Below are 13,930 nucleotides of genomic sequence, written 5' to 3' on the forward strand. Positions count from 1 at the left end.
TTTTCAATAAGCAATCCTGAAAAATAATTTGGGGGTGCTTAACTTTTTTCCAGGTGTATAGTTGACCACAACCTAAGGACCGAAACAAACTAGATTCGTAAAAATAATCATAGCTGAGAAGAACAGATGAAATTCAAGGGCACGATCAAATAGGATTAGAAAACACAAGAGGTTGAATCGACTAGATTCAAGAGCACAATCATGGCTTATTATAAAAATCTAGGACCAGGAACAGATTAAATTCAAGATGACTGTGATAAATTAATAGGAAAGCAAAAAAAAAAAAAAAATCTGATTTAAGAGTACAATAATAGATTAATATAAATCCCAAAAGTTGAAAAAAAACTAGGTTCACGAATGCAATCACAGGTTGTTATAAAATCTACGATCAGATCAGATTCTGGAGTATAATCATAGATTAATATAAAACTCGGAGGTAAGAAAAGATCAGATTCCAGAGCAGAATTATGGATGAGTCAATAGCACAAGGTAACAATAACAACAACAAAAAGTTGTAAGCATGTTCCAAATAAATAATTAAAGTTCATATTATGTCTAATCTTACTAGTAAACTGGAATTTAAAAAAATACTGATTAAATACTAAACCACAGTAGTAAATTATTAAACTGAAAGATGTACAAAACAATATTATCATATAAAACATATATTTTAAAAGTGTGAACGTAAAAATTGGTATTGATATGATATTAAAAATATGCAAGCGAACAGACTTATTTACAAGCTCTCGGTGGCTCAGCGATAAACCTAAGGACTTATTATTCTAAAAATCGGGTTTCTATACCCGCGGTGGGAAAGCATAAATAACCCACTGTGTATCTTAGGGCCAAACATCAAGCAAAATGTATTTATAAAATCTGCTTTATAAAATAATTTAATCTAGTAAGTTATAACTGGCTACTAATAATGTTTTAAAACTTTTAAAGACTCAAAGTATATATATATATATATAAACGAAATAATTACAAAAATCATTTTTCTTTCACATCTATTCTTTTTCACGTTGTTTTGTTTTATACCAATTTTTGTTTATTTTTTACGTGTTGAGTTTCCTTTTTCTACTTTATGTCTCACATCCTCTACTTTTTAAACAGTACTAGTTTAAAAGATTTGTTTTTCTCCTGTTATTTTTCAAAAGTTTAAACTGAAATCAACTTGTGTACCATCATTGAAGTTCTAACCGATGGCTCAAGAATAACTTGCGCCCAACAGAGGAGTATCGTGACTTTTGACTTTAACTTCTATGTATAAGATGAACAAGTGTTGCATAAAATATTTATAACTAACAATTCATTAACGTAAATATACTTAGACAAAATATATATATATATATATATATATATTTATTTGTCTTTTATAAATCCATTGTAACACATTAAAATAGTAGATAGAATTCTCAATTAATGGTATTTTCACCATTTTATGATTTAGTTTTTCTTGTACGCCGCAAGCGGATGGAATCGGAACCAAAGAACTGGAAGTACCAATGGAGCAAGAAAGTAATGTTTTCGATCGATTCTGTTTCCCACTTAGATCTCAATAGGTCGTAGCAAGGGCGGGCTTTGAAAGTCTGTCACAAGTAAGGAGTGTTATATTCCTACTTAGACTCGGGTCTAAGCAGTTTTCACAGGTAACTAGGTCGTAGAATCTCTTTCGAGTGTACTTTAAACGTACTATCCTCCTGGACTGGAGAGAGCACGTCCTTCCTGATTAATCCCTGGATTGCAAATTGAGTAACATTGGGTTTCTATTTACAGCTAAAGCTAAGTATCTGGTACAGGTGAGTAACAACTTAAAGTGTCTCAAATGCACATTTGAAACAAGTAATTTTGAAATGTCTGTCTGAAAACATCACCCTGGTTTCATTAATGCCCAGTGTCTTGAAACTCTAAAAAAAATACGGTTTATTCCTTATCTATTTAAACATTACTAGTTAATCAGTTAACCAAGTATGAAGATTGCTTGAATGAATAATGACGCTAACAAACTAAATGATTTTACTAAATCACATGGAATTCCCAAATTTCATTAGCGAAAAGGCAGAAAACGTGTTTTCAGATTGTTTAGTTTTGGCAAAATTCTGTTTATATTAATAGTTTTTACTTACAACTTCAATTGCTTAAACATTCAAAATAAAACAACTCAATTTTAAGGTAATGCGAATTATTATATTGTTCAGCAAACAGAGTAGGAAACGAAATAAAACATTTTTAATTATCTTTAATAAGAAAATTACTTACTTTTTTCAATCCATTTATCCACCAAGTTGGCACCACAATCACTGGTTATATTGTTCGCTTATTATCTCTTAATTCGTTTCAACGTGTCTGTGTATATTAAATTAGACAAAATGTTAATATTTTACCCATGCAAGCATGCTGACATTTTGTTTTTTTAGTTGACTTCATTTAGATTTTTGCAATTGAATAATTTGAAAGCTAAATCTTACATACTAAGTTTGGAATTCGAGTATGTCAAAATCACACAGGAAGGGTTTTGTGACGATTCGACATTACTCAAAACAGCTTACTTTTTAAAGGTGAGATCGAAAAAAAACACAGTCTGCAACTTTGAAAGCTTGAAAATATTTCAGATGTAGCCATATTAACGTTCGAAGGCCGAATCAGCCATTACCAGCTGAAGATGTTAGGGTGCTGCATGACGAAACAGAAAACTGTAATTGAACAAGGGATTATCTGACGCATGTACTCACCAGTTAATTGAAACACACGAGACATTAATTTGTGTAAATGGCTCTCATACATTATGCACGTGGATGGAAAGGACAAATGTGTGAATTATTTATTGCTTATTCGGACATTCCATATTTTACCCCCTGATGATAAATTAAACATCCAGAAATTACGTATTAATTGGTTGTTTAATGTTAGAAATGACTATGTCATTGAAACTTACTCGAAATATGGACAATTTCTAGAGTTGAGCTATGTTTTAAAAACAAAATGAATACACAAAACAAGGTAAAATTATGATCTTGTCTCATTTCTTATTGTATTGACTAAATTCTATTAGTATCAATAACAGTTTATTGATTTTAGATGGTTAGATTTACCAGAGATATACACTCTTCCTAATCATAACTAATCTGATACGGATTGATATATAAACAAAACCAGTTATAATGAGATTTGATTTCATTTTCATGCTGGAAAATGTTAAATATAAGTACATGGTTCATTAAACAGTGTTAAATTCTGGTACTTAACTTGAAAAATAAAGGTCAACTCAATGATACCGCTGAACCTTTGCCACCCTGAATGGTACCTTACGAGAAAATTTGGCCACTTGCTGGACAAAATATCAACAAAAATGTTAAAACGTATTCTCTAGTATCTCTTACATATACTTGTAACGTGTTTTATTCTTGAGCAGGTCTTTTAAAGTATTTAGTGAAAATAATGCGAACTCCATTCCACGTGACAATAACGAATTAGTTTATCTTTACCTATAATGTTTCTACATGTTGCATTCACGTTGACACAAGTTGTAGGCCTAAGTTCAAGTACTTAAATTTTAACATATACTTCGTAATTAAATGTAGGCTTAATTTTAAATATAACGTTTCAATACAAACTAAGAGGCGTGCGACTAACTTAGTTATTTAGTTTTGAATATGACTAATAAACAAACACATAACTCACTTAGTAACTGAATGGCAGAATAAACGAGATAAATCTTGTTGAATAATCAATAACTTCTCATTAGATACTTCACTTTGACTAGCATTGAACGAACTAAACTCAATGCTTTACTGATTCATGTATTTATAACTAATGTACCCATCTAGATCTTAGTGGAATTTACTAGATCCCAATCTCATGCGTCCTCTATCTAACGTCTAAATTAAAACATTGAAAATATAGTTTAAAATAATATTATATTACATAAAATCTGCTGTGCGATACTGGCATATCAATTATATGTAAAGGTGACGTGTAGAATAATGTAAGTCAAGATCAACAAGTAAAAAGCAAAAGAACAAGCAAGTAAAGACCGTAAAACTTATTAAGTTCGTCGATACTTTTTAAAATTCTTTTGGACTTGTTGATGGTTCGTGTTTTTTGTAAGTATTATGCATGTATTTGCATTCAGTAATATTACAACTGTATTCTTTGCATTTCGATGTGTGGTTCTATATGCTTGATTAGTGAATTTCATAGTTGTGTGAGCGTGAATGTGAAATATATTTAGCCCTTTCTTTATGTAACTCTTGTGATTTTTTAATTCTAGCTGTTATTTACAAAAATAATTTATGATAGTTCACCCTTTCCGTTGAACACATTGCTAGCCTTTAGAAAAATGTGCTTAATTTGAGTATTTCTTGATCTGACACCACTGACTAGTCAAAGCTATGCTACGTGATTTGTATGTACGTGTCTATAAATAGTTGAATTTTAAGTATTAAACAGTGAAGCAAAAGAGAAAACTATATAGCTGTTTCAAGTAAAGTTAAACTTGAAAAAAAATAATCATTTTATCCTAAAGTAGCTTATTCTGTTTGCACTAACTTCTATCACCCACTTTCTACTTTGGGTATTTTTTATCTAACTAATTTGTATCATTGGTGATGAAACATTTTGATTACTGTACGTTAAACTTCAAATTTTATTTCAAGGATCAGAAGACTGAAATCGAAACAAGTTTAAAGCCATTTGTTAACCATCAACGAGGATAAAATATTTATATATCCCTTTAATACAAATACACACACACATACATATATATGCATGCATGTATAAAATAGTAATTGTGTTTTAATTTTAGGCCTAAGGTACAAACAAATTATTTCCACATACAGATATATCAGTACTGGGCTAAAAAACACAGCCTATAGTAAGCAAAACCAAAGATGTTTAATTAGTTTTAATTCAAGAAAATACTCATACAAGCTACAATGTAACCAAATGCTTGACATTTTAGTTTGCTTATGTTGTTTCATATCATAATTAATGTTTAAAAAATTTAAACTTCAAAATTAACATAACTGACAAAATTAATCTTCTAGAATGTATTTCTATCAAACTGTTAATTTGATGTATTTTAACATATAAAAGTATAATTGTCATATAATGTAATTAATTTACACCATTTATAACGTAGTCCTCTTTCGTTGGGCCGGGCATGGGCAGGTGGTTATGGCGCTCGACTCGCAATTTGCGGGTCGCGGTTTCGAATCCCCGTCACACCAAACATGTTCGCCCCTTCAGTCGTTGGGGCGTTATAATGTGACGGTTAATACCACTATTCATTGAAAAAAGAGTAGCCCAAGGGTTCCCTCTAGTCTTACGCTGCTAAATTAGGGACGGCTAGCGCAGAATACCCTCGTGTAACTTTGCGCGAAATTCATAACAAACAACAACCTTTTTTAGTTGATATTGTAATCCGAGCATACCCTAAAGATGACGTCAGTTCAAACTTTTCAAAACACTGGAAAACAAGCAGACCGTGTGAATACTTTATAATTAGTAGGAAAAAGATCTTGAGATATGGAAATTTTCTCTGTTAGAAATTTTTAATTGATAAGGTAAATTATTTTTCTCAAGTATCCAAAGATAATGTATCTCAATATCGATTTTTATTCTGATTAGCCATATACCAGTTTGAAACGGTTTTTAAATACAAAAAAAAATTAAATTATAATGTGATGTTTTTTTACGTTTCAGAAGATTAAGTAAATCAATTGCTCCTGTTTAACCATAATTGTTCAATTTAGTTATTATTAAACGAGGTTTGCATTTGATCTGTTTCCTTTTCAAATAACCGTGAAAATAGAGAACTTGATAAGTTAATTATAAGAAAGTCAATATTTAAGCAGCAAAAACAATTCATAATAGTTAATTTGAAGAAAGAAATAATGGAAATATATATTACATTTGTATTCTTGATGGATATTAAATTTAGTAAAAAATTAAACGTTAATCAAGAAAATTAAATTAGCTCTTACATGTTTTTCAGGGCATCTAATGTCTGTGAGTGTCCGAGGCGATGGACTTTAGGAATAACGTTTGTTTTTGGTCTGTTCACAACCCTTTAGAAACAGTAATTTTGAACTTTAAGTATAAACCAAGGAAATTACATAAGATGGAATCAGGTTAGAATGGTACATGCTTCTCTTTTTTTAGTTGTCCTAGTGAGTCTCTTGGTCTTAAGGTCTATTTCGAGTGAAGTTTGAATGTCACAGTGTGAAGTTTTAGTTTGTGCAGGTGAAATACGAAAGAAGAAAGTGCCATTTTCTTCTGTAAATTAAAGAACTTCATAAAACCTTGAAATCAAACGATAAATTCAAACCGACGATAACATATATTACCTGTTGCTTAACTTACATTCTAGAGGACCACGGTGACTATCAGTAAAATTATTGTATTCCTAAAAAAAAAAAAAGAAAGAAGAAAAAATTGTATAAATTTAAACATTTGAATATCAGAAAAAACTATAAGAAAACTTACAAGAGTTATAAGTTATAATGTAGCTCTAGACAAGGCATGATGTACACCAGTGACAAATATTAAATAATGACTTTCTGTGTGTGACAATATGTTTTTTTATGTGGAACGCTTATTACAGTGGGACATTATTACTGGAATTAATGTTTTTTCTCATACAGTTAAAAATGTTAAAGAAAATTTACATACAAAATCCTGTAACTCATTTTTATGTAAGAACTATTCCGATTTGCAAACGAATGTAGCACACAAGATCCAGCTCCATTAAAATTACTCGTTAAGGTTTTCTAGCATTCGACAAAAAAACAACAACAAAAGAAAAACAGTATTAAGAATGATATAAATCCTGATAAATGCTACTAATATGAATTATGCATATTCTTTGAGCGATATATTATCATTCTTTTACATATCTTTCAAATCTCGTTTTCTTTCGACTGTACGGGTACCTTAACTAAGATAAGACTTAAAGAACCTTCTGTTCCACTATTTCTGATGTAACATCATTTAACGACGAACCGATCAGTAACTTTTGATCAAAGTAAACTACTTATATACATCAAAACTGATTATTAATCCAGTGAAAAATGTAGTTAATTTAATATACTGGTCTAACTAGGAGTATGTAATGCTAACGATATGTTTGGCCGTAAACCCAATAATACTATAATACTAATATAATATCTGTATTGAACAAAGAATATAAATGCCTGCTTAAGAGATAACCATTCTTCCTCCGATGTTAAGTGGACACTAGAACCTCAACAAATGGATTAATGTATGTCCAATGATTTCTTAGACAAGTGATCTGTATTATTTAAACTTATATAAGCTCAATTCCACTCGCCCCCAGTGGCACAGCGGTATGTTTGCGGACTTACAAAGCTAGAATCCGGGTTTCAATACCAGTTGTGGGCAGAGCACAGATAGCCCATTGTGTAGCTTTGTGCTTAATTACAAACGAAGAAGCCATTACACGCCAATTGTAAAATAGCATAGGAAAGAAGAGTGACTTGAATTTCACGGAGAACAGAATTGAAGCAGTTCTAGCTTCTTGAACTTGTAAGAATAACATTATCAAAAGTTGTAACAGCATGGCTATTATCTCATTAGTCTTATCAGGTGAACGTAACAGTGGTTGGAAGATCATCACGCGTGAAATAAGTGAAAATAATACAAATACATATACGCACAATATATTAAATCAATTTACTTAAACAGATTTCCAGGAAAAAGTTCTTATACCACTACTGTGAGATGGCTTAGGAAAATGTACAAGGATGTATTTAAAAGTTTGTAAATTTTCACTATTAGTCAAAAAACAGATTGTATATTGAACACTGTCATTAATAATATAAATGAAACACGAAGTTTGTCTAATACCAGGTTTAAACATTCTTAATCAAGTTTTGGTATCTGTTTTATAATAGTGAGTTTCTAGTGTTAGATTATACTGAAAAATGTAGAGACAAAAAATCATCACTTTTATTTTAGGTAGGTAACACGTGATGCTAAATCCGGTTTTAATTATTTTAATTGTTATTTGAGAACAATACTTGTACAAACATTCACTGAAGGTTAATTCTGAATTATATATAGTAATATATTCTTTAAAACTGCAAATAATTCATCCAGTACTATTTCATATTTTCTTAATTTGCCACTGGGGTGATTAGTGAGCTGTAATAATTTGTGACGAATTTTATTTGCTGAGTCCGTAGAAAATTTTACATTGCTTTCTTCTCTTGTTGTTTTCAAATGTATGTTATTATTTTGTTTTTCGAAGGTGCTTTAAACTTTTGCTCCTAAATATTTATTCTAAAAAATTATAGGAGTAATATAATGTACCTCTCTTATGACTATTATGAGAATATCAGAAACATTAATAAAGAACATTTTTTATAAACTGTTATAAGAAATACTTCGAATACATAATAGTAAAATATTTTCATAATCATTACAGGAATGTTATAATGGATACATGTTGATTATTGTGCTACAGTCAGGTTTTTATGTACATGGATGGATGGATGAGCAGGATTCTTTATAGTAGATGTCTGTGACTTGCTGGTGATAAATTACAACAATAAATGGACAACACATAATCCACTTGTTTTAAAATAATATAATCAAAACAAGTCAAACGTTTATACAAATGTTCATCACAGCTAATCACCACAGTTGTATCCAGAGCTTTAAATAATTCTTCTTTTTTGGTCCAAAAGCCATACAGGCTGGTTTGGTTACAATAGAACCCAGTGACAAGACGAAGTATTCTTCTATACTCTGTTATCACAATACAATCAGTCATAAATTCATTTACATTACCCGTGGGTTACCACAGTTGTATCCAGGGCTTAAATAACTCTTTTTATGTCAAAGCCCACACGTGTGGGATCAGTTAGTTTAGAACACCCTTTGACAAGACAAATTATTCACCTCTACTTTGTTGTTACAATACAAGGCTGTGATAATCACTTTAAAATCCCCCTTATAACTATTGGTTACGATAGTTTATCCAAAACTCTAAATAATTGTCTCATTTTCGTCAAAGTCCACAAAAGCGGGTTTAATTACTTTAGAACACCCTTTGAAAAGACAAATTATTCTCCTCTGTCTATGTCATTACAATACAAGCTGTAATACTTTCACTTTAGAAATCGCCTGTTTTTGCTCTTTATGGCTAAACTCACAATCACGTAGTCTAACTTCACTTTTACTAACTTACTTAACTTTCACTATCTTTGTTGCCTATATATATATTGCCCAACTGAGGTCTAGAACTACCTACAAACTACAAGATATTATGATGTAATAATACTCACTTGAACAACGATAAAAATTCAGAAGGTTCGAGTAACATGACATCAATTTGCAGTCTGAACCAACATTTGCAGTCCCCTTAATTGCATCAATGCAGAACCTGTAGTTCTGGAGGTACAATGCCCACCTCATGATCCCCACACTGTCAATTTTGTACCTCTTGACATATGCAAGTGGCTGATTGTATGTCTGGATGATGAACTCCTTTTCATAGAGTAAGTTCTGGAATTTGTGGGTGGTAAATATAATGGCTAGACATTATCGTTTAATCACAGAGCAGTTCTTTTCACTAGTCAACAGCTTTTTATATATGCACATTACTAGAAATAACCCATATTCATGTTCTTGTAGGAGTACTTCTCCAATTCCAATGTCTGAATCATCAGCCCAAACGATGAACAGTTTGCTGAAGTCTGGCATTCTAAGGATTGATGAACTTCCTAACATGTTCTTTAACCTCTGGAATGCCATCTGCTGTGATTGTTCCCATTTCACCTTGTTAGGTTGGCCTTTTGTGGTCATGTCAATCAGTGGTGGTGCAGCAACTTCAATGTAGTTTGGGATGAACTGACTGTGGTATCCTGCTAACACTAGGAAGCATCTGACTTGCTGTTTGGTCGTCAGAGCTGGTGAATCTTGTATTTGGGTTAGTTTCTCTTCTTCCATAGCTATCTGTCAATCACCCACCTTGTGTCCAACAAAGTCCAGCACAGAATAGCTGATGTAGCACTTAGATGACCTGATGGTCGGACTTGCTACCCTCACTCACCTGAGTGATCTTCCCATCTGGCTGTGTGGGTCAGAATGTTGTCCACATAATGCTCTATGTTGGTGGTTTTATGCAATATCTTCCTTATCATGTGTTTGAATGTCACTGCTGAGTTGATTGTCCTAAACAGCATCCTCTTGAACTGGTAGCATCTGTCTGGTGTCACAAAGGCTGTCTTCTTTTTTAGACTCTGTTTCCATCAGGATCTACCAATAACCTTTGCTGGGTCGAACTTGGAAAATAACTTGGTTCCATCTAATTTTCCATTATAGCCTCTGGGTTGCCCATAAGTTCGTTGTCGAACTTTGTCACAAGGTTCAGCTTCTGGAAATCTATGCAGAAGCAGTTTGACTCATTCCTCTTCTTCATGAATACGACTGATGAATAGTAGGCCAACATTGAAGGCTCATTGATTCCAGCTTCTAATATTACCTCAACTTATTGTTTGATCAGGTCTCTCATCACATAGGGCATCTGGTAGGGATTCACACTGACAGGATCTCTGGTCGTATTCTCGATCTTGTGTTGCACAAGATCTGTCTTGCCTGTTATATCTGTAAAGACATCTGGCTTAAAATAAGACCCAAAACTCGAGCGCTTTCGAATAGTTGACTATTCTTCTTCAGGAGAACAAAGGAGAAGGCATCTGTGTATTGGCACAGTCGCTCTTGCAGGTCTTTCTTTTGCCTGCCATCTATGTCTGTTTCATCTCCACCCAATGGTGTTAGGCCTAGTAGGTATTTATCTTTTATAATAAAGTTACTGTCTTAGGGTTATGACAGCCACACCTGCCATGTCCATCTGTACTTCAACAGCTGTACACGTTATGTCTTCTTACCTCTCAAAGTACCTCTTCAACAGATTGGCGTGGTTATTCTTGGTCTTCCCGTCTACTTTCACTTTATAGTCCACTCTGTTGAGAATTTACTGCACTGCAAAAGGTCCTTTCCACTGCAGGGTGAGTTTATTGTTGTCTGTGAGTACTAGAACTAAGACATTCTGTTAGACCTTGAAATGTCGATCCTTGGATTTCTTGTCATAAATGCGTTTCTGATTGCCTTGAGCTGCATACAAGCTCTCTTGAGCGAGATAAGAGGTCTCCTCCAGTCAGTTTCTGAGGTCTAACATGTACTGGTATGTGTTTCTCACTTCTGATTCTTCTTCTCCTGTCTACAACTCTTTCCATAGCTGCATTAGACATTGTACTGTTCCTCCATACAGCAACTCAAAGGGGAAATTCCTGTACTTGCTTGTGGGACTTCTCGGTAAGCAAATACTACTGCCTGCAGGTACCTGTTTCAGTCATGTGGTCTCTCTTGCAACATCTTATTCAGCATATTCTTTAAGACTCTATTGATTCTTTCACAAAGTCCATTACATCTGGGGTTGTACAGAGCGGTAAAGAGATGCCTAGTGCTGATGCATTTGCACACCTATTGCATTAGTTCTAAGGTAAACTGGGTCCCTCTGTCACATGCTCCGATTACTATGCTAACTTGAGCTGACCATCAGTTGTGTACTATTTAATCATGGCAATAACACTTCCTTCTTGTTGTGAACCTGATGTACTGTCTCTATTCTGTTTCTGTTGGCAGCAGTATCCATGGTGATAGTCACACCTTTCTTCTTTCTTGCCAGTATCATCTTTGTAGATAGCTCCAACTGCTTTATGTTGAAATCTCTGCTGTTGCTTGTTGGTGACAGACTTACACTCATCTGAAATGTGCTCAATTTTATAACAAGCATAGCATCTCTTCTCCCTTTTGTCTGGTAAGTTCTCGTCACCTCTGATGGTATCATGTTTCTGGTCAGCCAACCCTGGTTTCAACTTCAACTGGTTATTCTTGGACTTGCCATTTATACTTCTTCCATAGGCTTCCATATATTGTTCTGCCAGCTTGATCATCTCGTTCACATCGATTGGTGCTCTCTCCTTTAGGAACAGTGGAGCACGTTATCATGAACTGTTCACGTTTTAGTGGTTCTGCTAGTCTCTCATATCCATCCAGGAAAGCATTTATGTTGTCTTTCTGTTCATCAAATTTGGGCAGCTTGCATAGGCTGGTCCTGATCACATTGTCATTCTTGGGTCCTTCCTCTTTCCATTGAGTGAGCTTGATGATCTCAATTTGTGCTCTTATTCTTTCTATTTTTAGTCTCTCTACTCTCCCATTTTTTTCTTTCTCAGTTTGTGCCCTTATTCTATTTGCAGTTTCTCCTCTCTATCCTTTTCTTTTTTCTCTCTTTGTGCTTTTATTTTCTCTGTTTCCAGTCTCTCCTTTCTCTCGTTTTCTTCTTGCATTCTTTTTCTTTCTTCTCTGCCTCTCTTGCTCTCTCATCTGTTGACACTCTTCTCTCTCTAGTTGTTTTTTAAGAAACTGTCCTAGATCGTTATCTTTGAGCCCATGTCTCTCACCTCTCGCTATCCATTTATCAACGTAAGTCGACATGGTTATATAGCATGATTTTAATATCCACACTGTTTTTGCCACCACTACAGTTGTGCATATATAGGCCTACTTCCACTGTCACTCACGTCTTCTTTTACCGCCATTTACCACAGGATAGTCCTGGCTAGCTCACCAATATCAGGTTTTTACATATATGGATGCATGTATGGGCAGGATTTCTTTACAGTAGGTGTCTATGACTTGTTGGCGATAGATTTCAACAATAAACAAAGAGCACACAATCCACTTGTTTTAAAACGTATGCACAAATATTCGTTACACAGCTAATCACCACAGTTGTATCCAGAGCTTTAAATAAAACAATCCACTTGTTTTAAAACGTATGTACAAATATTCGTTACACAGCTAATCACCACAGTTGTATCCAGAGCTTTAAATAATTATATTTTTCATCAAAAGTCCACACAGGCTGGTTCAGTTACTTTCAAACGCAACTGACAAGAATTATTCTTCTCTACTCTGTTACCTCAATACAAGCTGTGATACTTTCACTTTAGAAATCACCACTATATGCTATTTATGCCTGAACTCACAATTATGTAGTCTAAGTTACTTAACTTTCACAAATTTGGTCTCCTATATAGATATTTCCCGACTGAGGCATAGAACTTTTTACAAACTACAAGACCTTCTGATGTAACAATACTCAAAGTAACGAGAAAAATTCTGAAGGTTCGAGTAACATGACGTCAATTTGTAACAATTGAACTACACTACAAATGGTTCGTACACAGTTACGTAAGCAAACTTGCCATAAGTATCGCTTCTACAAATACTAACTATCTAAATCATAACTCTCATATTAAATTTAAATGAAACAGTCTTGTATGTCTAACAACTACATAATGATAATTCTTCCTTGGTAATTCTTATTATTCTTTTAGGTAGTTGTTCTGGAAATATTTAGACTAGATAATAATGAATATTTTTTCATAATGGTTACACAGTTATTATTATTGATCTTTTAAATAGGTATATTGGTATTACATTATGATGAATCTTTCTTGATAATTGTTATTATGGATGTTATCATGGGTCTTTCAGATATTTGTTATAGGAATGTATCATAATAGCTCTCTGTGAAAATTGGGATAGAAATATTAGAAATATGTCAAAACAGACTTCTTTAATACTTGTTTCACATATAATTGAAAAAAAAATAGTACTAAAGAGTGATTTTTTCTTCCAACTGAGATTTATATCCAATTACGAGTTGTTATATTTGGGATTATTAGGTACCAAAACTTTAAAGAAAAGGTCTTCTATAAAAAAAATGATCTTATTTATCTGTGCAACAATGGCCGGGCATGGCCAGGTGGTTATGGCGCTCGACTCGCAATTTGTGGGTCACACCAAACATACTTGCCCTTTCAGCCGTGGGGGC

General features: G+C 33.3%; 1 protein-coding gene across 3 annotated transcripts in view; it reads left to right on the forward strand.

The window, feature by feature from the left end:
* Nucleotides 1–1,514: 1,514 nt before the first annotated feature.
* Nucleotides 1,515–13,930, forward strand: part of LOC111086398 — a 75,000-nt gene continuing 62,584 nt past the window's right edge. For 2 of the 3 annotated variants that reach the window (XM_022389044.1, XM_022389045.1), the window contains exon 1: nucleotides 1,515–1,799. The gene's annotated coding sequence lies outside the window, so the exon portion shown is untranslated. Of the gene's footprint in view, nucleotides 1,800–6,060; nucleotides 6,132–13,930 lie in introns of those variants that run through there. The other variant, XM_022389046.1, reaches the window with a different exon arrangement.

The sequence above is a fragment of the Limulus polyphemus genome, unplaced genomic scaffold (genome assembly GCF_000517525.1).
Source record: "Limulus polyphemus unplaced genomic scaffold, Limulus_polyphemus-2.1.2 Scaffold1063, whole genome shotgun sequence".
Taxonomy (NCBI): Eukaryota; Metazoa; Arthropoda; class Merostomata; order Xiphosura; family Limulidae; genus Limulus; species Limulus polyphemus.